The 22,391-nt window shown below is 43.8% G+C and overlaps 1 protein-coding gene across 3 annotated transcripts in view; it reads left to right on the top strand.

The window, feature by feature from the left end:
* PCCA (propionyl-CoA carboxylase subunit alpha) overlaps positions 1 to 22,391 on the top strand; it is a 614,152-nt gene that overhangs the window by 109,052 nt on the left and 482,709 nt on the right. The gene's annotated exons all lie outside the window — the stretch shown is intronic.

Raw genomic sequence — 22,391 nt, 5'->3', positions numbered from 1 at the left:
GCCTATGAGCCCGTATATGATACATTTATTTCCGGAAAAAGCCGAACAGAATCGAAGCAGCTGAGCGCTCACACGAACACTTCAGCTGCTTCGTTCTAGCGATTTGGTGGGGGTCTCCGTGCTCGGACCCCCATCAATACAAACTTCTGACATGTCACTATGACATGTCAGAAGTTTGTCGAACATTTAGCTACCGTTTAAGGAATGAGCCATTTTTTATTTTTATTTTTTCACTCCCCGCCTTCCAAAAGCCTTATTTTTCCATCAATAGAGTGTGAGGGCTTATTTTTTGCGGGAGGAATTGTAGTTTCTAATGGCACCATGTAAAGTACCATATAATGTCCTGGGAAACTGAAAACAAAATTCTTTGCGGGCTGAATTGGAAAAAACTACGATTCCTACATAGTTTTTTTGTTTTCGTTTTTACGGCTTTCACCATGCCGTAAAAACGTCAACTTAAAAATAGTTTTGTTTCACCACATTCCGAGAGCCAGAACTTTTACATTTTTTCGTTGATTCAGCGGTACTTATTTTTTGCGGGACGAGCTGTAGTTTTGGTACATACGACTTTTTAGATCACTTTTTATGACTTTTTTTTAAAAATTTTAAGAGCTAAGGGGAACAAAAAACTGTGCTTTTGGCGTTACATTTTTTGTTTTTTACGGCGTTCACCATGCGAGTTAAATAATGGTATATTGTAATAGTTCCGAATTTTACGGACGCAGCGATACCAATTTTGTTTTGGTTTTTATTTTTTTACTTTACATTAGAGGAAAAATGGGTAAAGGGTTTTTTATTTTTTCACTACGAACTGTTTTTGTTTTTTACACATTTCATTAGCCCCCCTAGGGGACTTGAACCAGCGACTGGTGAGCTGCCGTAGGGGGCTGCCCCCTCTTTTCAACCCCTCAGATGCTGTGGTCTTGATTGACCGCAGCATTTGAGGGGTTAAACGGCCAGGAACAGCACGATCACAGTATATGGAGCGCACGCCATACTTCCCTATGACGCTTATCACGTACATGTATGTGATAATGCGTCAAGGTGTTAAAAAGTGCAATTAAATTTACAATTCATACTGCAAAACACAAGCCCTCATTCAGCTATGTAGACGGAAAAATAAAAAAGTTTTGGTATTTGGCATGCAGGAAGGAAAGATGAAGATAAAAAAAATGGCTGCGAAGCCAAGGGGTTAATAGTTAAGCGGCAAGGACAAAGCATAAAATTAAGAATTTTGTAATCGTTTTAGTTAGAAACTTTTCACGTTTTACTTTCTTTGTAATCTGTCCGGTTTTCCACTAGAAATCCTACATGATGTAGCTGTTCTTTACATGAATACCGGGGAATGACTTGCAGGAATTTGCCCACATTAATGTGGCTCTTCAGAGACATTATATTTAATTGGAGAGCCTGTTGTACTAGAGCAGGACCCTGAAGGGAATTATGCAGCATTAGGGAATTGTGGGCTAACCAAGTGTCTTGTGTGTTAGCTGTGGGGATTATGATGATTATGACATGTTAGCACACGCCTGTATTATAACTGGACAGGCAATGAGTTAATCATGAAGTATATTATCTGGCTCCTGCTGCTTCATTATTCTGCATTTCAGTATTCGTTATTTTAGCTTCTTCAAATCGCAAGTATATGGGAAAGAGGAAGGAGTGGAACAATCGCATCTTAATGATCTAGTCTATTAATATCTTTGGTACTTTTATTGTTTATGATGCTGTTTTACATCTAATGTAATATTTGGAATGCCCATGTGGAATACAGTCGGGAAGATTTATTCCAGTTTCCTTTTCAGGTCAAACATATTAAAAAGAGTCTGCCACAACCTATGTTCCCCTCCCCATCACACTTAGGGGGGATTCACAGGAGCGTGTATTCGGTCCGTGCGGGCCGCATGGTTTTCACGCGGCACGCATGGACCAATACAAGTCTATGGGGCAGTACAGACAGTCCGTGCTTTTTGCGCAGCGTTTGTCTGCTGCGCAAAAAGCGCGACAGGTTCAATAACTCTGCGTATTTCGCGCATCACGCACCCATTGAAGTCAATGGGTGCGTGAAAATCACGTGCACCACACGGAAGCACTTCCGTGGGACGAGCGTGATTCGCGCAACAGCAGTGAAAAGGATGAATGAAAACAGAAAAGCACCACGTGCTTTTCTGTTTCCGAACATCCAAACGGAGTGTCTTTGCGATGAGCGAAGCCGGACAAGCGAACCGAACTTCACCGGGTTCGGCCGAACTCGGCAAAAAAATTATCGGTACGCGACGTCAGGAGATAGTCACTGTCCATGGTGCTGAAAGAGTTAAACTGTTTCAGCACCATGGACCGTGACTTCCGATCCCAAAATACATGAACCTGTAGAAAAAAAACGAAGTTCTGACTTACCGCTAACTCCCGGCTTCTTCCTCCAGTCTGACCTCCCGGGATGACAATTAAGTCCAAGTGACAGCTCCAGCCAAGCACAGGCTGCAGCGGTCACATGGACTGGCGCGTCATCCAGGGAGGTGGGGCCCGATGTCAAGAGAGGCGCGTCACCAAGGACGCGTCACCAAGGCAACGGCCGGGAAGTTCTCGGTAAGTATGAACTTTTTCTTTTTTTTCTACAGGTTTTGCGATATTGTGTTCGGCATTCACTGTCGAGGGTGCTGAAAGAGTTAGCTCTTTCAGCACCTTGGACAGTGACGGCCGTCGACTAGCCTCATCTCTATGATGGCGGCTGCGCGAAAATCACGCAGCCGCGCATCAGACACGGATGACACACGCAGCTGTCAAATGGTTTTTGCGCGCGCAAAACGCAGCGTTGTTTGCGCGCGCAAAAACGCAACGTTCGTGTGTATCTGCCCTCACACCCCCCCTAACACCACTACATAGGGGTAGGAGAAACAAGTTCAAAGGCGATGTAAACTTTTGAAGGCAATTCTTGTTATTGATTTATTTAAAAAAAAAGAAAGTTTTATTTTGTAACGCCTGTATGCCCATCAGGCCATGCTGAAGGCATGGTCTAATAGATTTCCTGTTATTATAATAAAGCATTATTGCATGGTAGTAACAAACTAAGGGCTTGTCTACACGTAAAGGAATTTCTGCGTATTTTCGTCTGTAATTTCAGATAGAAAATACGCAGCGGAATGCAGTTGCGGCACAGTGGGTGTGATTGTGGAAAAATTCAGTCCAGAAATTCACCTGCTGTACATAATGAAATTTTAAAGTAAATTGATTTCCTGCGTTTTTCTTATGTACTGCTTAATTTGCTGTGGAAATTTTTACATGGGGTGGAAATAACCTCACCGGAAAAAGAAATATCACCATCACACTGCCCTTGAAAAAAACGCACCAAAAAACCTCAGCAAAAATCGGCACTACTTTCCGCAATAAAAAATGCATGAAATGGTACGGATTCTCTGCAGCGGATTGTCTGCTAGTTGACGCGTAAATGCTGCAGAGATTTTCTGCTGCAAATTCGTTACGTGTGGACAAGCCCTAAGTATGCCAAAGCATTATATGAGTGATCAGAAGGTTGCATTATGAATTCCCTAATGGGAAAAAGAAATGAATGAAATAAAACTTAGAGGCTCTGTCACCAGATTTTCAAACCCCTATCTCCTATTGCAGCAGATCGGCGCTGCAATGTAGATAACAGTAACGTTTTTTTTTTCAAAAACGAGCATTTTTGGCCAAGTTATGACCATTTTTATATTTATGCAAATGAACCTTTCTTAAGTACAACTGGATGTGTTTAAAGTTATGTCCAAGTGGGCGTGTATTGTGTGTGTACATCTGGGCGTTTTTACTTGTTTTACTAGCTGGGCATTGTGAATGGAAGTGTATGATGCTGACGAATCAGGATCATCCACTTCTCTTCGTTACCACCCAGCTTCTGGCAGTTCAGACACACAGCGTGTCCTCGCAAGATCACGCTGTGACGTCACTTCCTCCCACAGGAACTTAATCGCGTCGGATGAGCGAGGACACGCTGTGTGTCTGTGCACTGCCAGAAGCTGGGTGGTAACGAAGAGAAGTGGATGATGCTGATTCGTCAGCATCATACACTTCTATTCACACCGCCCAGCTAGTAAAACAAGTAAAAACGCCCAGATGTACACACAATACACGCCCACTTGGACATAACTTTAAACACGCCCAGTTGTACTTAAGAGGCTCATTTGCATAAATATAAAAATGGTCATAACTTAGCCAAAAATGCTCGTTTTTGAAAAAAAAAACGTTACTGTTATCTACATTGCAGCGCCGATCTGCTGCAATAGGAGATAGGGGTTTGAAAATCTGGTGACAGAGCCTCTTTAAACGCTTGCCACCGCAGAGCTTTTTTTATTTACTCATTTTCGTTTTTTCTTCCCCCACCTTCCAAAAGTCATACGGTTTTGTTTTTTTCGGTGACATAGCAGTTTGAGGACTTTTTTTTTTGCGGGACCAATGTTGGTCTTAACCCCTTCAGGACTGAGCCTGTTTTGGCCTTGAGGACGAAGCTGATTTATTTTTCAAATCTGAATGCTTTTACCTAGCCAAGTGATTTTGAGATTGTTTTCTCGTGACATATTGTACTTTGTTAGTAAAAAAATTTGGTTGGTAAATTCAATGTGTGTGAAAAACACCCAAATTTTGAGAAAATTTGCTAAATTGTGCATTTTTCTAAATTTAAATGTATCTGCTTGTAAGACAGACAGTAATGCCACACAAAATAGTTACTATTTCATATATGCCATATGTGTACTTTGTTTGCATAGTTTTTTGAAGATTATTTTATTTTTCCAGAACGTTACAAGGCTTAGAACTTCAGCAGCAATTTCTCATATTTTCAAGAAATTTCAAAGGCTGGTTTTTCAGGGACCAGTGGCTTTGAGGGCCTTATATATTTGAAAGTCCCCATAAATCACCACATTTTGAAAACTGCACCCCTCAAAGTATTCAAAACAGCATTCAGAAAGTGTTTTAACCCCATAGGCATTTCTCTGTTTTTTCTGTAACACAGGTTTTATAGGAGAAATGCATCTCAATATATATTGCCCAGATTGTGCAGTTTTTAGAAAAATCCCACATGTGGCCCTAGTGTCCTAATGGATTGAAACACAGGCCTCAGAAGCAAAGGTGCACCTAGTTGATTTTGGGGCCTCCTCTTTTTAAAAAAATATATGCACCATGTCCGGTTTGAAGAGGTCTTGTCTTGCCAAAACAGTGGGAAAAAAAAGTGACCCCATTTTGGAAACTACACCCTCAACCTCAATGAATTTATCTATGGGTATAGTTAGCATTTTTTTGCTAAATGTATTTGAATTAGTCTGTGAAGATGAAACGCTACTTTTTTTTTCTGAAAAAACACCCCAGCATTTGTAAAGGAATTTCTACCGATTACGGAAATACCGCATATGTGCTAATAAACTGCTGTTTGGACACACATCGGGGCTTAGAAGGGAAGGAGCGCTATTTGGCCTTTGGAGCTCAAATTTAGCTGAAATGTTTTTTGGGTGTCGTGTTGCATTTGCAAAGCCCCTGAGGGACCAAAACAGTGGAACCCCCCTAAAAGTGACCCCATTTGGGAAACTACACCACTTAAGGGATCTATCTAGGGGTATAGTGAGCATTTTGACCCACAGGTCTTTTTCAGAATTTATTAGAATTAGGCCGTGAAAATGAATATCAACGTTATTTCCACTAAAATGTAGAATTTTTAAATTTTCACAAAGTTTAAAGGAGGAAAAACGACCCCACTATTTATTTGTAAAGCAATTTCTCCCGAGTACGGCAATACCCCACATGTGGTTATAAATGTTTTTTTTATTAGAAATTAATTAACCCTTTCTGGACTGATCCAGTTTTTTTTCTTTTTTTTGTTCGTTTTTCACTCCCCGCCTTCCAAGAGCCATAACTTTTATTTTTTCGTCAATAGAGTAGTGTGAGGGCTTATTTCTTGCGGGAGGAGTTGTATTTTCTATTGACACCATTTAATGTACTGGGAAACTGAAATAAAATTCTTTGCTGGCTGAATCTGGAAAAAAACGATTCCTCCATTTGTTTTTTTGTTTTTGTTTTTACTGCTTCCTTAGCCTCTGTGTGTACAGGAAACAGAGAGGTTAAAAGGGCCCCACCCTCTGCCACCCACCAGTGTATTTCCTGCCCCTACAGTAGTCAGGACGAAGAGAGGATCCTCTTCCCCTTTAGGATCCACCTGTCCGCCTGCGGTCCCGTGCGACCAACGCCGGACGGAGTGAAGCACTTCCGCCGGCGTCCCTACCCACCTGGGATTCAGCCTGCCGGCCAATATCCGGCTGAAGTGGCGTCAGATGACCGCGCGGAAGGAAGTACGTCATAAGCGGGGACTGCATCGGGAACAAGGAACAAGTAAGAGACCGGCGTGTTCAGTTTACAATTAGACCTCAGAGCAGTATGCACGTGGCAGTTTTTCCCAGCATGTCCATTCCTGGCGCTGATCTGGTGGGGTCCCAGTTTACTGATTCTGAGGTCTCCTGCCCGTCTACCATGAGTTTTTTTCCCCCCCCAGGGGTAGATACCTGCCATGTTAAATGTAAGATTTACTAGCTGGGTCTCCCTCCCTCCCTCTCTTTCTTATTATTAGGTGGAGAAAGAGGCATTCCAAAAACCTAAGCATGGAGAGCTTAGAAGATCCAAAAAATGCGCTACATGCTCTAAGAAGCTAGCAGACGCATACAAAAAGCAGCTATGTTCATCATATTTTAAGAAGCTAATCAAGGATGAACAACCTTCCATCATGGAGGACTTGCGTTCCATGATCAGAGAAGTTCAATCCTCCCTATCCTCTATACAGCAACCACCCCTCCCCCGTGTAAGAAGACAAATTGGTGAACAAACCCCTTTCTGATTCAGACATTGAAGGGGCCTTTTGTTCCTTCAAGGATCCTGAGGACATAGGCGAATTAGGGTCACTTGATCCTGAAGGAGATCAGGAAGATTAGAAGAAATATGATTTTTTTTCTCCATATATATGGATGATTTATTACAAGCAGTCTGGTACAATGAACATCGTAGAGGTTGCAAAACAAAAGACTATCCAAGACGAGATGTTTGGTGGTCTAAGATCAAAAAAGAGGCGTGTTTTTCCTATTAACGAAAATGTATTTGAGTTAATAAACGAGGAATGGAAAGACCCAGAAAGAAGGCTGGGAGTCTCCCGGGAATTTAAGAATCGCCTCCTTTTTGATAGAGGATACAGGCACTTGGGACGAGATGCCTAAAGTTGATATTCAGATGGCAAAGGTGGTTAAACAAACATCCTTACCATTTGAAGATTCAGCTCAACTAACAGACCCCATGGATCGGAAGTCTGACTGCCTCCTAAGGAAGGCCTGGGAGACCTCAATGTTTAGTACGAAAACTCACATAGCAGACACATCAGTAGCTAGAACCCTATTTGTTTTGCTAGGTGAGCTATAGAACCATCTCGGGGTAGGAACACCCCGGGACCAAATAGTGGAGTCCATTCCTCTCCTAAAAGCAGCTACAGGGTTTCTTACAGACGCCTCGGCAGAATGCATCAGGTTTGCAGCTAAAGATGCCGCAAGAAGATCTCTGTTGTTGAGATACTGTCAGAGGGGGGGACATTCGTTTTTGTAACATCCCGTTTAAGGGGAAATATGTTTTTGGTCCAGATCTAGAGAAGGCGGCAGATAGGAAAAAGGGATTTCCAGAGGATAAACCATCTAAAAGAAAGTTTCCCTTTCGTTCCCCGAGGGCCCCATGGTGAAAACTCTAGAGGGAAAGGGAAGACCGGTCGTTGGAGCTATCCAAAAGGAGGAAGGAGTAGAGGTTTCTTACTCAACCCAAATAGAAGAACAGATCATGACGTCAAAGTCGGAGGAAGGTTGTTAAAATTCTACAATTTATAGAGCAACATCACCTAGAACAAATGGGTCCTAAATATAATAAAGAACGGCTACCGTGTGGAATTTTCAACCCTTCCTCCGAAGAGATTTGTTCTCACCACACAACCCTCAGTTTCTGAAAAATCAGATGTTAGACAAAATCTGGAAGCTACACCAGACAGGAGTAATATCCGAAGTACCTCAGGATCAGTGGGGAGAAGGTCACTACTCCTCCCTGTTTCTTATTTTAAAAAAAGCCTGACCGTTCATACATGCTAATAATAAACCTGAAACCCCTCAACAAATACATAGTTTACAGGAGGTTCAAGATGGAATCCGTAGCATCCACCACTCCCCTGATAAAGGGGCTTATATGTGCACCCTGGATTTAAAGGACGCTTACTACCACATCCCCATTCATCCTTCCTCGCAAATATTCCTAAGATTTTCAGTAAGGAACTCGACTGACCAGGTGGTCTATTATCAATTTACATCTCTCCCCTTCGGAATTTCATCCACCACAAGGGTGTTTGCGAAAAGCGGCTATCACCTCCATCATAATTTTTGTAGACGGAATTATTATAATTCCCTACCTGGACGACTGCCTGATTACAGCAGAGACCCAGGAGATTCTTTCCACTCAGGTAAAGCTAGCGACAAACCAACTAGCAGAACTGGGTTGGTTAATAAACTACCAAAAATCAAACTTGATTCCGGACACTCGGATGAAGTTTCTAGTCATCATACTGGATTCTACCCTACAGATGTCCCTATTACCGGGAGAGGAAAGAAGGGCCATAATATCCACTGTCAGGGATTTTCAGAGAGTCGCCTCTTACAATATAAGAGCATCAATGAGTATACTAGGTGAGATGAAAGCCTGCATTCAGTCAGTGGCCTGGAGCCAAAACCATTCCTGACCACTCCAGAGGTGGATACTTTCTTCATGGGACAAGAAATCATTATCCCTAGATCAAAAGATAAAAATACCTCAAGGGGTGAGATCTTCCCTACATTGCTGGACAGAGCACTCAAACCTCAGGAAGGGGGTAATGTGGCATCAGTCTCCAGCTATCCTAGTTCTGACAGATGCGAGCAAAAACGGTTGGGGAGCAAAACTCCCAGACAATTATATTCAGAAGACTTGGCCAACGACCATAGCGGCTCGTTTCTCAAATTACCGAGAGTTGAGCAGTCTGGGAAACCCTAAAGTCAAGTTCATTCAACTTTCAGAACAACCATGTCAAAATTCTCTCAGACAACATGACGACTGTATCCTTTCTGAAACCTCAAGGGGGTAACAGATCTCCCACCCTGCTCTCCCTGTCTCAGAGAATATTCTTTTGGGTAGAACAAAATCTGCTTTCTCGATCGGCCATTCACCTAAAAGGCTTAGAGAATACCAAGGCAGATTTCCTCAGCAGAAAAAACCTAGATCCAGGCGAATGGTCTTTAAATCAAGAGGTCTTCCTCCAGATCACACTGCTATGGGGGTTTCCTCAAGTGGACCTGTTTGCGAACAGATCAAATGCCAAGACAGAGCTCTTTTTCTCTCTAAATCCCCAGGACCGTCCCGTAGGCAAAGATGCTCTATCTCAACCTTGGGACATGGATCTAGCATTTGCCTTTCCACCACTCCCGTTGATATCGAGGGTGCTTCAAAAGCTTTACAATGAAGATCTGAGGATCATTCTGATTGTTCCATTCTGGCCAAAAAAGGCCTGGTTTCCAATCCTGAGGGAATTGGCACTGGAAGACCTGATTTTGATTGCGCTATTGATTCCGTCACAAAAACGGAAACCTGCCGGAATGGTGACAAATGGAAACCATTAGTATTGTTTCAGTCACCATTGATATCAATGGTGATGCAAACCGAAGCTAAGGTTTTCGTTTGACTCTCCGTTGGAGGGGTTCACCCGACGGAACCCTCCGACGGAACCCCTGAACGGAAAGCAAATGCTGATGTGAACCAGCCCGAACTTTCAAAGTACAGACGTAACTGCACGTCAAGGTGTGCGAAGTTACTGCTCACCGTGACGTGAAGTTACATCAAGGTGCGGGAAGGGGTTAATGGCACCATTTAATATACTGAAAATCTTAAATCCGCCACTCTTTGTGGGTTGGAATAGAAAGAAAGAGAGCGATTTCCTCTGTGTACACTGCGCGGTGAAAACCACATGTTAACTTTATTCTGTGGGTCAATTCGTTTATGGGGATATTTACCGTATTTTTGGACTATAAGACGCAGTTTTGATCTTAGAATCTGTGCTGTAATCTGCTGCTGCCTCTGATCTCCTGAAGGCAAATAGATACCTGGAGCAGGAGACTGAGCTCCGAGCTTCAAAGGTCCTTGCAGTGCAGTGTAATGGAAGCAGCACGTCCTGTGCTGTGTGTAAAAAATCTATTATCTGCTCACTGAAGTCACATGTTACACACAGAATTCTGTTAAATCTGGCTGTTCAGTGAGCATATAACACAGACCATTAGTACACACAGCACAGTAAATCTATGCAGGTACAGATTTGCAAGGACCTTCTAGCCACGACCCCTACTTTTGTACAGAGCCTCAAGAAGAGCAGATTCAACACCATTAATCCCTGAGTCACCACACCTCTGTCTTGTGAGTTCAGGGGAGGGTGAGCGTATTATAGCTGCCAATATCTTATATTTCTGTGTCTGACATGAGGCACTGTGGCGGGCATTGTTATGAGGCACTGTGGCTGGCATTGTTATGAGGCACTGATAACCGGTGGACCCGCTTTCACTGAATCTGTCAGTACCGCTGACCTGACGGATACAGGTTTCAACACTAGATACAGCTGCTCTATATACAGGATACAAAGTAGCTGTTTTTGAATAAGTAAATATTATTTTTAATAAAGTATTCAAAAAGTTGCACCAATCACACTGATGGACATTTTTATAAAAAAATAAATAAATAAAAATAAAATATATATATATATCTATATATATAATTAACCCCTTAAGGACACAGCCAATTTTTTCAAATCTGACGTGTCACTTTATGTGGTAATAACTCTGGAATGCTTTTATGTATCCAAGCGATTGTGAGATTGTTTTCTCGTGACACATTGCACTTGGTCGATATATTCAGTGTTTATTTGTGAAAAACCCCAAAATTCTCAGAAAATGTGCAAACATTTTTATTTTTCTAAATTTAAATGTATTTGCTTGTTCAACAGATAGTAATACCACACAAAATGGTTACTATTTAACATTTCCTGTATGTCTACTTTGTTTGCATCGTTTTTTAAAAGTCCTTTTATTTTTCTAGGATGTTACAAGGCTTAGAGCTTTAGGGTATGTGCACACGATGAGAGGCTTTTACGGCTGAAATGACAGACTGTTTTCAGGAGAAAACAGCTGCCTCGTTTCAGCCGTAAAAGCTCCTCCTCGTATTATGCGAATCGTCTATGACGCTCGTAAATCTTGAGCTGCTCTTCATTGAGTTCAATGAAGAACGGCTCAAATTACGTTGCAAAGCAGTGTCCTGCATGTAATGTATATAAGTGTCCTGTACTTCTTTGCCGAGGCAGTCAATTTACGTGTCGTCGTTTGACAGCTGTCAAACGACGCGTAAATTACAGGTAGTCTGCACAGTACGTCGGCAAACCCATTCAAATGAATGGGCAGATGTTTGCCGACGTATTGTAGCCCTATTTTCAGGCGTAAATCGAGGCATAATACGCCTCGTTTACGCCTGAAAATAGGTCGTGTGAACCCAGCCTTAGCAGCAATTTCTCACATTTTCAAGAAAATTTCAAAAGGCTATTTTTTCAGAGACCACTTCAGTTCAGAAGTAGCTATGAGGGTCTTATATATTAGAAAGTCCCCATAAATCACCCCATTTTAAAAACTAGACCCCTCAAAGCATTCAAAACAGCAAATCAGAAAGTTTCTTAACCATTTAGGCGTTTCACAGGAATTAAAGCAAAGTAGAGGGGAAATTTACAATTTTTATTTTTTTTGCAAAAAATCATTGGTCATTTTCAAAATTCACTTTTTTCTTTAACACAAAGTTTTACCAGAGAAATGCAATTCATTAATTATTGCCCAGATTCTGCCGTTTTTAGAAATATCCCATATGTGGCCCTAGTGCGCTACTGGACTGAAGCACAGTCCTCATGTCAGGTTTGAAGATGTCTTGTGGTGCCAAAACAGTAGAAACCTCCCAAAAGTGACCCCATTTTGGAAACTACACCCCTCAAGAAATGTATCTATGGGTATAGTTAGCATTTTTACCCTGCAGTTTCTTTACTAAACTTATTGGAATTAGTCTTTAAAAATGAAAATGTTTAATTTTTACAAGGAATAAATGAGAAAAAGCACGCCAACATTTGTAAAGCAATTTCTCCTGATTACGGCAATGCCCCATATGTGGTCTTAAACTGCTGTTTGGACACAAAATGGCAGGAATTCTACTTGACATGTAGATTTTGGTTGATTTTGTTTTTTGTGCGCCATGTCGCATTTACAGAGCCCCTGAGGTACCAGTACAGTAGAAACCCATTGCTGCTTGTATAATGTTGTATTTCGTTCACTGAATTGGTAAGTTTACTGCCTGATTAGAACGAATTAAAAATTGATTTTAATAGCATAGTATAAAATTGGCTCATATGGCCCAAAAGTACATATGTTCAGGCTCAGACAAGTGGTCAGGGATAGGAGACGGTCTATTGAAACGTCTGTCTGAAGACCAAAACCTCCTCTTATAATATATAGAGGTACCTCTAATATACATAAAGGGTTGTTTCCACACATCACTAAGGTTCTACCCGACAGGCAATGGACTCATAAGTCATTTGTCTTTGGCTAAGATTTACATTATCCTTAGTATATTTACCTGATTCCATCGTTGTCCCTGAGTATGTAGGTATATCCGCCTGAGGTCTCCAGGGTTACTAGGGACGCTATGCGTCATACTCTACCCTGATTGGCCAGGCTGTAAGGGGGCACGCCGCAATCCAGATACTTCATTCTTGTGACGTTATAGGGAAAAAGGAAATCAAAGTGCTGTTCAGGAACTATTCTGCTGCTTTGTTGAGAACCTATTCAGGTCCAAATTGTGGGTCTCCAAGGAGGAGTCCACATATAATGATCACGCTATAGGGAAAAATCATTGTTTTATTTATTATTATTATTTTTATATTATTATCATTCTGTAAAAAATGCTTATTCATATTTTTGAACCTACGATCCTTGTTTTGTATCTTTGTCTATACCTTTAATATGAATGAAAAACGGTTTTGTTTTTAAATGAATAATTTTTATACCTCACTGCCGTACCTTGCTTACACAATTGACCTTTGACCTGTAACCTAACCCGGTACCGATTCCTAGGCCAGCTATAAATGCACAGTCATCATGAATAGACCTAACACTTGTACCTAACCTGACGAAGAGGCCGGTACGGCCTTGAAACACATTGTTGTTGTTGTACAAATAAAAGCAATTTCCAGTACAGCTGCGCCCTCGGATATTCCATTTTTTATCTCCCTATCTCCTGATTCTTGTGACGTGTCTCTGTGGGATTGGCGGTGGGTCGGCAGCCTCGTCACTGCGGGGGGCGGGCTCTAGCCCTTCATATGTCCCTAGCTTCGCCGGCTCGTGTGCGGCCATTTGTATTAGAGTCGTGCACGAGCCGGGAGGAATAACGTTCGCACTAAAATCGTGCTAACCGGCACTTAACCTGAAACAATCCCTGATGATTTGTCACATTCAACAGTGGCACTGAAACGCGTAGGGTTGTAATCAATTATTCAGCTTGTGGTCTAAGAGTTTGAAACCATTAAAGGGCAATATCGGTCTGCTACCAGGACTGTTGATACACCCTCTCTCTTTGACCATATGCCGTGAGCCTGTTGGGCTGGAACAATCATTTTTTCAGCGAGTGGCTGTTAGGGCTATATACTATAAGAGGAGGTTTTAGTCTTCAGACAGACATTTCAATAGACAGTCTCCTATCCCTGACCACTTGTCTGAGCCTGAACATATGTACTTTTGGGCCATATGAGCTAATTTTATACTATAATATTCTCAATTTTTAATTCGTTCTAATCAGGCAGTTGTAATGACGGGGGTAAGGAAACGGACAAGTGAGCCCTAATCTACCCGCCACTCTGTCCCTGCCTACTTGCAACGACCCGCCCTAGGCGACGGGGTACAACTTGGCGGCGGTCCCTATGCTCAGTAAGTGCACGAGAAAACAGACAAGGGAACACAAAGCAAAGGGAAAGGGGCAGTTGCCCACGGCAACACCGTGAGCAACAAGAATGGTGAATGAGCCGAGTCAAAACCAGGAGTGCACGAGGTACCAAACGCAGAGCAGGAGAGTAGTCAGTAAGCCAGGGTCAGTATGGAGCAGGATCAAATAGTCAGAAGCTGTAGCTGGGCCAGGAAACCACACGAGAAGAATCACAAGCAAAGGAGGAACAGGAAAGGCAGGTATAAATAGACAGAGGGCGGGAGCTAGCTCCGTCTGGCCAGGCTGCGATAGGCTCTCCCACTCCTAAGCCTGCCATCCTGAGTGGTGGAAGATGGAGTCAGTCTCAGAAACACAGACTCAGGTGCAGACTGATTACCTATGGGAGTATACACAGAAGTTGTGCCTGGCAGATCCTTTACAGTACCCCCCCTTTTATGAGGGACCACCGGACCCTTTCTAAGTGGACCTGGTTTATTGGGGAAACGAAGGTGGAACTTCCTGACCAATACCCCAGCGTGAACATCCCGGGCGGGTACCCAAGTCCTCTCTTCAGGCCCGTATCCTCTCCAATGGACCAGGTACTGGAGGGAGCCTTGGACCATCCTGCTGTCCACAATCTTGGCCACATCGAATTCCACCCCCTCAGGGGTGAGAACGGGAACAGGAGGTTTCGTCGAGGGAGCCAAGGACTGGGAGCAGCGTTTAAGGAGGGAGGCATGAAACACGTCGTGTATTCGAAAAGATGGGGGCAACTCCAGTTGGAAGGAGACAGGATTGAGGACTTCAATGACCTTATACGGCCCAATAAACCGGGGAGCAAACTTCTTGGACGGGACCTTAAGGCGCAAATTCCTAGACGATAACCACACCAGATCCCCGACCATAAACAAGGGGTTAGCAGAACGTTTTCTATCAGCCTGAGTTTTTTGTACGCTCTGGGACGCCTCTAGGTTCTTCTGAACCTGGGCCCAGACTGTGCACAGTTCTCCCGATGAATGACCTCTACCTCGGGATTGTTGGAACTACCAGGTGAAACGGAGGAGATCCGTGGATTAAACACAAAATTACAGAAAAAGGGGGAGACCCCTGACTAGTTACTGACCCGGTTATTAAGGGAAAATTTGGCGAATGGAATGAATGCGACCCAATCATATTGACAGTCAGAGATGAAACACCTTAAATATTGTTCTAGAGATTGATTAGTCCTCTCCGTTTGGCCATTAGTTTCAGGATGGAAGGCAGAGGAGAAGGACAGATCAATCTCCAACTTTTTACAGAAGGCTCTCCAAAACAATGAAACAAATTGTACCCCTCTGTCCGAAACAATATTGACAGGGGCCCCATGGAGACGCAGGATGTGTTTGACAAACAAGGTAGCTAATGTCTTGGCGTTGGGTAGTTTCTTGAGGGGCACAAAGTGGCACATCTTACTGAAGCGGTCTACTACCACCCACACCACCGACTTGCCTTGAGATGGAGGCAAATCGGTGATAAAATCCATGGAGATATGGGTCCAAGGTCTCTGGGGAATGGGCAAAGAACGTAGTAAGCCCGCTGGTCGGGACCTGGGAGTCTTGGACTTAGCACAAACCTCACAAGCGGCGACATAGGCCTTAACGTCTTTAGGCAACCCAGGCCACCAATAGTTTCTGGCAATGAGGTGTATGGTACCCAGGATGCCTGGATGACCAGATAGTGCGGAGTCATGATTTTCCCTAAGTACCTTTAGCCGGTATTGCAGGGGAACAAACAGCTTGTCCTCAGGAAGGTTCCCGGGAGCTGAACCTTGATCAGCTGCAATATCAGAGACTAAATCAGAATCAATGGAAGAAATGATTATACCATGAGGCAAAATACAAGCAGGATCTTCCTCCGAAGGAGGGCTGGACATGAAGCTACGCGACAGTGCATCGACCTTAATATTTTTAGACCCAGCCCTATAGGTAACCAAAAAGTTGAATCTGGTAAAAAATAGCGCCCATCGGGCTTGTCTCGGGTTGAGCCTCCGGGCAGATTCTAGGAAGACCAGATTCTTGTGGTCGGTAAGGACCGTTACCTGGTGCCTAGCCCCCTCCAGGAAGTGGCGCCACTCTTCAAATGCCCATTTAATGGCTAAGAGTTCGCGGTTGCCAATATCATAGTTACTCTCAGTGGGCGAAAACTTCCTGGAGAAGTAGGCACAGGGGCGGAGATGGGTGAGGGAACTGGTACCCTGGGACAAGACAGCCCCCACTCCCACCTCGGATGCGTCAACTTCCACGATAAATGGCTCCATTTGGTTGGGCTGAACCAGCACAGGGGCCGAGATAAAGCACTTCTTAAGGACCTCAAAAGCCTGGACAGCCTCAGGAGGCCAGTGGAGGAGATCAGCACCTTTGCGAGTGAGGTCCGTAAGAGGCTTAGCGATGACCGAGAAGTTAGCAATAAATCTCCTGTAATAATTAGCGAACCCCAAAAAATACTGTAATGCCTTCAGGGAGGCAGGTTGGACCCATTCCGCCACAGCCTGGACCTTGGCGGGGTCCATGCGGAATTCATGAGGAGTGAGGATTTGACCCAAAAATGGTATCTCCTGTACCCCAAACACACATTTTTTGGTCTTCGCAAACAGTTTGTTTTCCCGAAGGACCTGGAGCACCTTCCTGACATGCTCAATGTGGGAGGACCAGTCCTTGGAAAACACCAGTATGTCATCAAGGTACACTACAAGAAATACCCCCAGGTAATCTCTTAAAATCTCATTTATGAAATTCTGGAAGAACGCAGGAGCATTACACAACCCAAAGGGCATGACGAGGTATTCAAAATGACCTTCGGGCGTGTTAAACGCAGTCTTCCACTCATCCCCCTCTTTGATGCGTATAAGGTTATACGCCCCCCGTAGATCAAACTTAGAGAACCATTGGGCCCCCTGAACCTGATTGAAGAGATCAGGAATCAAAGGAAGCGGATACTGGTTCCTTACAGTGACCTTATTCAAGTTACGGTAGTCAATGCATGGCCTAAGACCACCATCCTTCTTCCCTACGAAGAAGAAGCCAGCACCTACCGGAGAAGTAGAGGGGCGAATGTAACCCTTGGCCAGGCATTCCTGGATATACTCCCTCATGGCTTCACGTTCGGGACAAGAAAGATTAAATATCCTACCCTTAGGGAGCTTAGCTCCTGGTACCAATTCAATTGCGCAATCATATTCTCTATGAGGAGGTAACACTTCGGAGGCCTCCTTAGAGAAAACATCAGCGAAGTCCTGAACAAACTCGGGTAGCGTGTTCACCTCCTCGGGAGAAATAGAATTAACAGAAAAACATGACGTCAAGCATTCATTACCCCATTTGGTAAGCTCCCCAGTATTCCAGTCAAACGTGGGATTATGCAACTGCAACCAGGGAAGGCCTAAAACCAAATCGGACGATAATCCCTGCATCAACAGTACAGAGCACTGCTCCAAATGCATGGAGCCAACAAGGAATTCGAAAACAGGGGTATGCTGTGTAAAATAACCATTAGCAAAAGAAGTGGAGTCGATACCCACTACCGGGACAGGTTTAGACAAATCAATCAAAGGCATAGCTAGAGACATAAAACCAAAAATATCAGATGGTTTGACTTATGCTTCAAGTACAATTTCTGTTGATAGCTAGAGACATAGCAAATTCCACAGACATGATATTAGCAGAAGACCCTGAATCCACGAAGGCACTGTCGGTAGCAGACCTACCACCAAAAGAGACCTGAAAGGGAAGCAAGATTTTATTACGTTTTATATTTACGGGAAATACCTGTGCGCCCAAGTGACCTCCCCGATCACTTAGGCGCGGAAGTTTTCCGGCTGCTTATTCTTACGCTTAGGACAGGTGTTCACTTGATGCTTGTCATCCCCACAATAGAAGCAGAGACCATTCTTCCTGCGGAACTCTCTACGTTGTCAGGGGGACACGGAGACCCCGAGTTGCATAGGTACCTCAGAGTCTTCCGTGGAAGAGGGAAGCAACGGGACCTCGGGAGGCATCATGGGGGAGTCAGTGGGGAAAACACAAAAACGTTCAAGCTGTCGTTCCCTGAGACGTCGGTCAAGTCGTACCGCTAAAGCCATAACCTTGTCTAGGGAGTCAGAAGAGGGATAGCGAACTAGCAGGTCTTTCAGGGCGTTCGACAGACCCAACCTAAACTGGCACCTTAAGGCAGGGTCATTCCACCGAGAAGCTACGCACCACTTCCTAAAGTCAGAACAATGCTCCTCAACAGGTCTCTTACCCTGACGTAAGGTCACCAGCTGACTCTCGGCAAAGGCAGTCCTGTCAGTCTCGTCATAAATGAGTCCGAGAGCAGAAAAGAAACGATCAACGGAGGAAAGTTCAGGGGAGTCAGGAGCCAAGGAGAAGGCCCACTCTTGGGGCCCTTCGTGGAGCCGGGACATAATTATACCCACCCGCTGGCTCTCAGAACCTGAGGAATGAGGCTTTAAGCGGAAGTAGAGCCTACAACTCTCCCGAAAGGAGAGAAAAGTCCTCTGGTCCCCTGAGAACCGGTCAGGCAACTTGAGGTGGGGTTCAAGAGGTGAGGTGAGGGGCACTACCATGGTAGCGTGAGGCTGGTTGACCCTCTGAGCCAGGGCCTGGACCTGTAGGGAGAGACCCTGCATTTGCTGGGTCAGGGTCTCAAGGGGGTCCATAGTAGTGACAGGGAGCAGGGTAGACTAGGTATATGGGCTTGTGATTATGTAATGACGGGGGTAGGGAAACGGACAAGTGAGCCCTAATCTACCCGCCACTCTGTCCCTGCCTACTTGCAACGACCTGCCCTAGGCGACGGGGTACAACTTGGCGGCGGTCCCTACGCTCAGTAAGTGCACGAGACAAACCGACAAGGGAACACAAAGCAAAGGGAAAGGGGCAGTTGCCCACGGCTACACCGTGAGCAACAAGAATGGTGAACGAGCCGAGTCAAAACCAGGAGTGCACGAGGTACCAAACGCAGAGCAGGAGAGTAGTCAGTAAGCCAGGGTCAGTATGGAGCAGGATCAAATAGTCAGAAGCTGTAGCTGGGCCAGGAAACCACACGAGAAGAATCACAAGCAAAGGAGGAACAGGAAAGGCAGATATAAATAGACAGAGGGCGGGAGCTAGCTCCGTCTGGCCAGGCTGCGATAGGCTCTCACAGTCCTAAGCCTGCCATCCTGAGTGGTGGAAGATGGAGTCAGTCTCAGAGACACAGACTCAGGTGCAGACTGATTACCTATGGGAGTATACACAGAAGTTGTGCCTGGCAGATCCTTTACAGCAGTAAACTTTCAGTAGAAACCCTTGAGAAGTGACTGCATTTTGTCCTCAGGGTAATCATCTAGGTGTGTAGTGAGCATTTTGATCCCACAGGTGTTTCATAGATTGTATTAGAATGAAGCAGGGAAAATGAAAAATAATTTTTTTACCCAAAAATATGTAGTTTTGCACCCAATTTGTTTTTCCACAAGGTGTAATAGGAGAAGTAACAGCACACAATTTGTTACCCAATTTCTCCCGAGTACGGCAATACCCCATGTGTGGCCCTAAACTGCTACACGGCAGAGCTCAAAATGGAAGGAGCGCCATTTGGCTTTTAGAGTGCAGATTTTGCTGGACTGATGTACGGGTGCCATGTCGCATTTGCAGAGCTCCCTTAGGTACCAGAGTAGAGTGTAGAACCCTGAGAAGTGACCCCATTTTATAAACTACACCCCTCAAGGCATTTATCATTTTCTTGGACATATGACAGGGCTTAGGAGTGAAAGGCTCATGTAAGGCCTATTTTGGTGATTTTCGCAGCATTAGCCCACAATGGCAGGGCTCTGGGGTCAAATGGTAAAACCAACCCCCAAGTAGTGACCCCCATTTTGGAAACTGCACCCCTCAAGGCATTTTAGTGAGCATTTTGACCACACAGTTTTTTTTTTATTTCATTAGAAATGAATGCTCAGTGGATGGTGCAAAGTGAAAATTGCAAATTTCCACAGGTATATGACCTCTAAGTGCACAATATGTTATGCCAAGTTCGTGCCACTGAAGACAAATACCTCAAACTGTTAAGTGGCTTCTCCCGGGTATGGCGATACCATATATGTGGACGTAAACGGTAGTTTGGGTACGCTGCAGGGCTCGGAAGGGAGGGAATGCCATTAGGCTTTTGGAGCGCAGATTTTGCTTGGTAGTTGTTTTGTTTGGGGTTTTGCTGGTATTTCAGTTTATGATGTGGGGACATATGTAAGCTGTGCGGGGTACATCCGGGTATAATAAGAGGGTATAATAATGGGGTAAATAAATAATAATCCGCAGATATGTGGCCAGTGTTGCACTGATAAAGGGTGCCCAATCTTATCCGCTTTTGAAACACTCCATATTCTGAGAGCCAGAACTTTTTTATTTTTTCTGCACCAGAGGGTGTGAGGGTTTATTTGTTGCGGGACAATCTGTAGTTTTCATTGGTACTATTTTGGGGTACATGCGATTTTTATTTAGTTTTTTATTCCATGTTTTGGCAAGCAAGGTGAACAAAAACCTTGGAATTGTAATTTTTTTTTTTTTACGGCCTTCGCCATGCGCTATGAATGACAATTTTACTTTATTCTGCGGGTCGGTACGATTATGGCGATACCATATGTATATAGTTTTGTTTTTTTTATGTTTTGCAGCGTCTGCACAATAAAATCACTTTTGTTTCAAATACATTTTTTGTGTCGCCATATTCAGGGAGCCATAACGTTTTTATTTTTCCGTCAAAAAAGTTGTGAGAGGACTTGTTTTTTGCGGAACGGGCTGTAGTTTTTAATGGTTTAATGTCTGGGTAAATTCAACTTTTAGATCCCTTTTTTTAATCTGTTTTGGGAGAGATAGTGACTAAAAAAACAGCGATTCTGGAATTGTTTTTTTAAATATTTTTTTTTTTACGGTGTTCACAGTGCGGGTAAAATGGCATGACATTTTTATAGTTTGGGTCTTTATGGACGCGGTTCTACCAATATGTGTACTTTTTTTCATGTTTTCCATTTTTCCCTATAATAAAAGACTTATTATGGGAAAAAAGGCGGTTAGTGTTTTTTAACGTGAAATTTTTTATTAACTTTTATCTTTTTAAAAAAAATTTTGTCCCACTAGGGCGCAGGTATGAAGCCCTTATCGCTATTCTAATACACTGCACTACCTACATAGTGCAGTGTATTAGAGCTGTCCGCTATTCTCTGACAGCAAGCCTATTAGGCTGTGCCTCCCGGCGGGGCCTAGTAGGCTCCCGTATTAGGAAGCCATTTTTAGGCTACGTTTGGCATAGCAACCATCGGCACCCCCGCAGGGGGTGCGATCTTACCACCTAGATGCAGCGATAGCTGCATCTAAGGGGTTAATCGGCCGGATGGTTGCCGACAGGCTAGAAGCCACTAAGGATGCAGCGATCGCTGCATCTAAGGAGTTAAACGGCCGGATAGGAGCCTAGCTCCGGTCCTGGCCGGTATAGAACGGTGTCGGACAGCCGATATCCGGCGGTGATGACGCTGGCTCAGCTTCTGAGCCAGCGCCATCACATACACATTCTCAAGGAGCTGTGATTGGTCAGTCTGCTGTGATTGGTCCCCTGCCGTCTTACTGTGTCGTTCAACCATCGTTTGACAGGTTGACAGTTTTTAGCCAGGACGTCCTGGTACGTAAAAGCACTATAATACAGGACGTACCAGTGCGTCCTGGTACGGTAAGGGGTTAAAAGTGTATATAGCATTTAAACTATTCTGTAATAATGAAAATTGTGTTTTGATTAGTTGCTATGGGGAACTAGTCCTGTTTTTCTGTTTGCATAAATAAAGCTCAGTGGTCCACATTTATCAATGTATTTGCACCTTTTGTTTTTGGTGCATTTTACTCCGAAATAGTGTCTAATCTTGTGTGACAGATTTATTAAGCATTTGCGCCATGCATGTCTAGTTTGTGAAAGTGGAGTGAAAAGTGAGTGTGGCTTGCTGCTTGGCCAGGGTATAGACACATTTCTGAAAAAAAAGGCCGTAAAAAAAAAAAAGTCACAAAAAATGCGTGTAATAAACAAGTCGCATCTCTACTGCACATAGACCATGACAAAATTGTAGCCAGTGTGAATGTCAATTTCCGTGATTTATATTTTGACAGATTTATAAATTTGTCGTAAACTATAAATTGACAATAAATTAGTCTTTTTAACTTAGACATTGGCTAAAACGAAGTCCCTTTGGATAAATGTGGACCATTCTCTAAGATCATTTTATTTATTTACAAAATAAGCGTTCTGTTTGTGTAAGTGAT

Source organism: Rhinoderma darwinii, chromosome 2 (assembly GCF_050947455.1).
Source record: "Rhinoderma darwinii isolate aRhiDar2 chromosome 2, aRhiDar2.hap1, whole genome shotgun sequence".
Classification (NCBI taxonomy): Eukaryota; Metazoa; Chordata; class Amphibia; order Anura; family Rhinodermatidae; genus Rhinoderma; species Rhinoderma darwinii.
The sequence above is the reverse complement of the archived record's forward strand: the minus strand, read 5'-3'. Positions and strand labels throughout refer to the sequence as shown.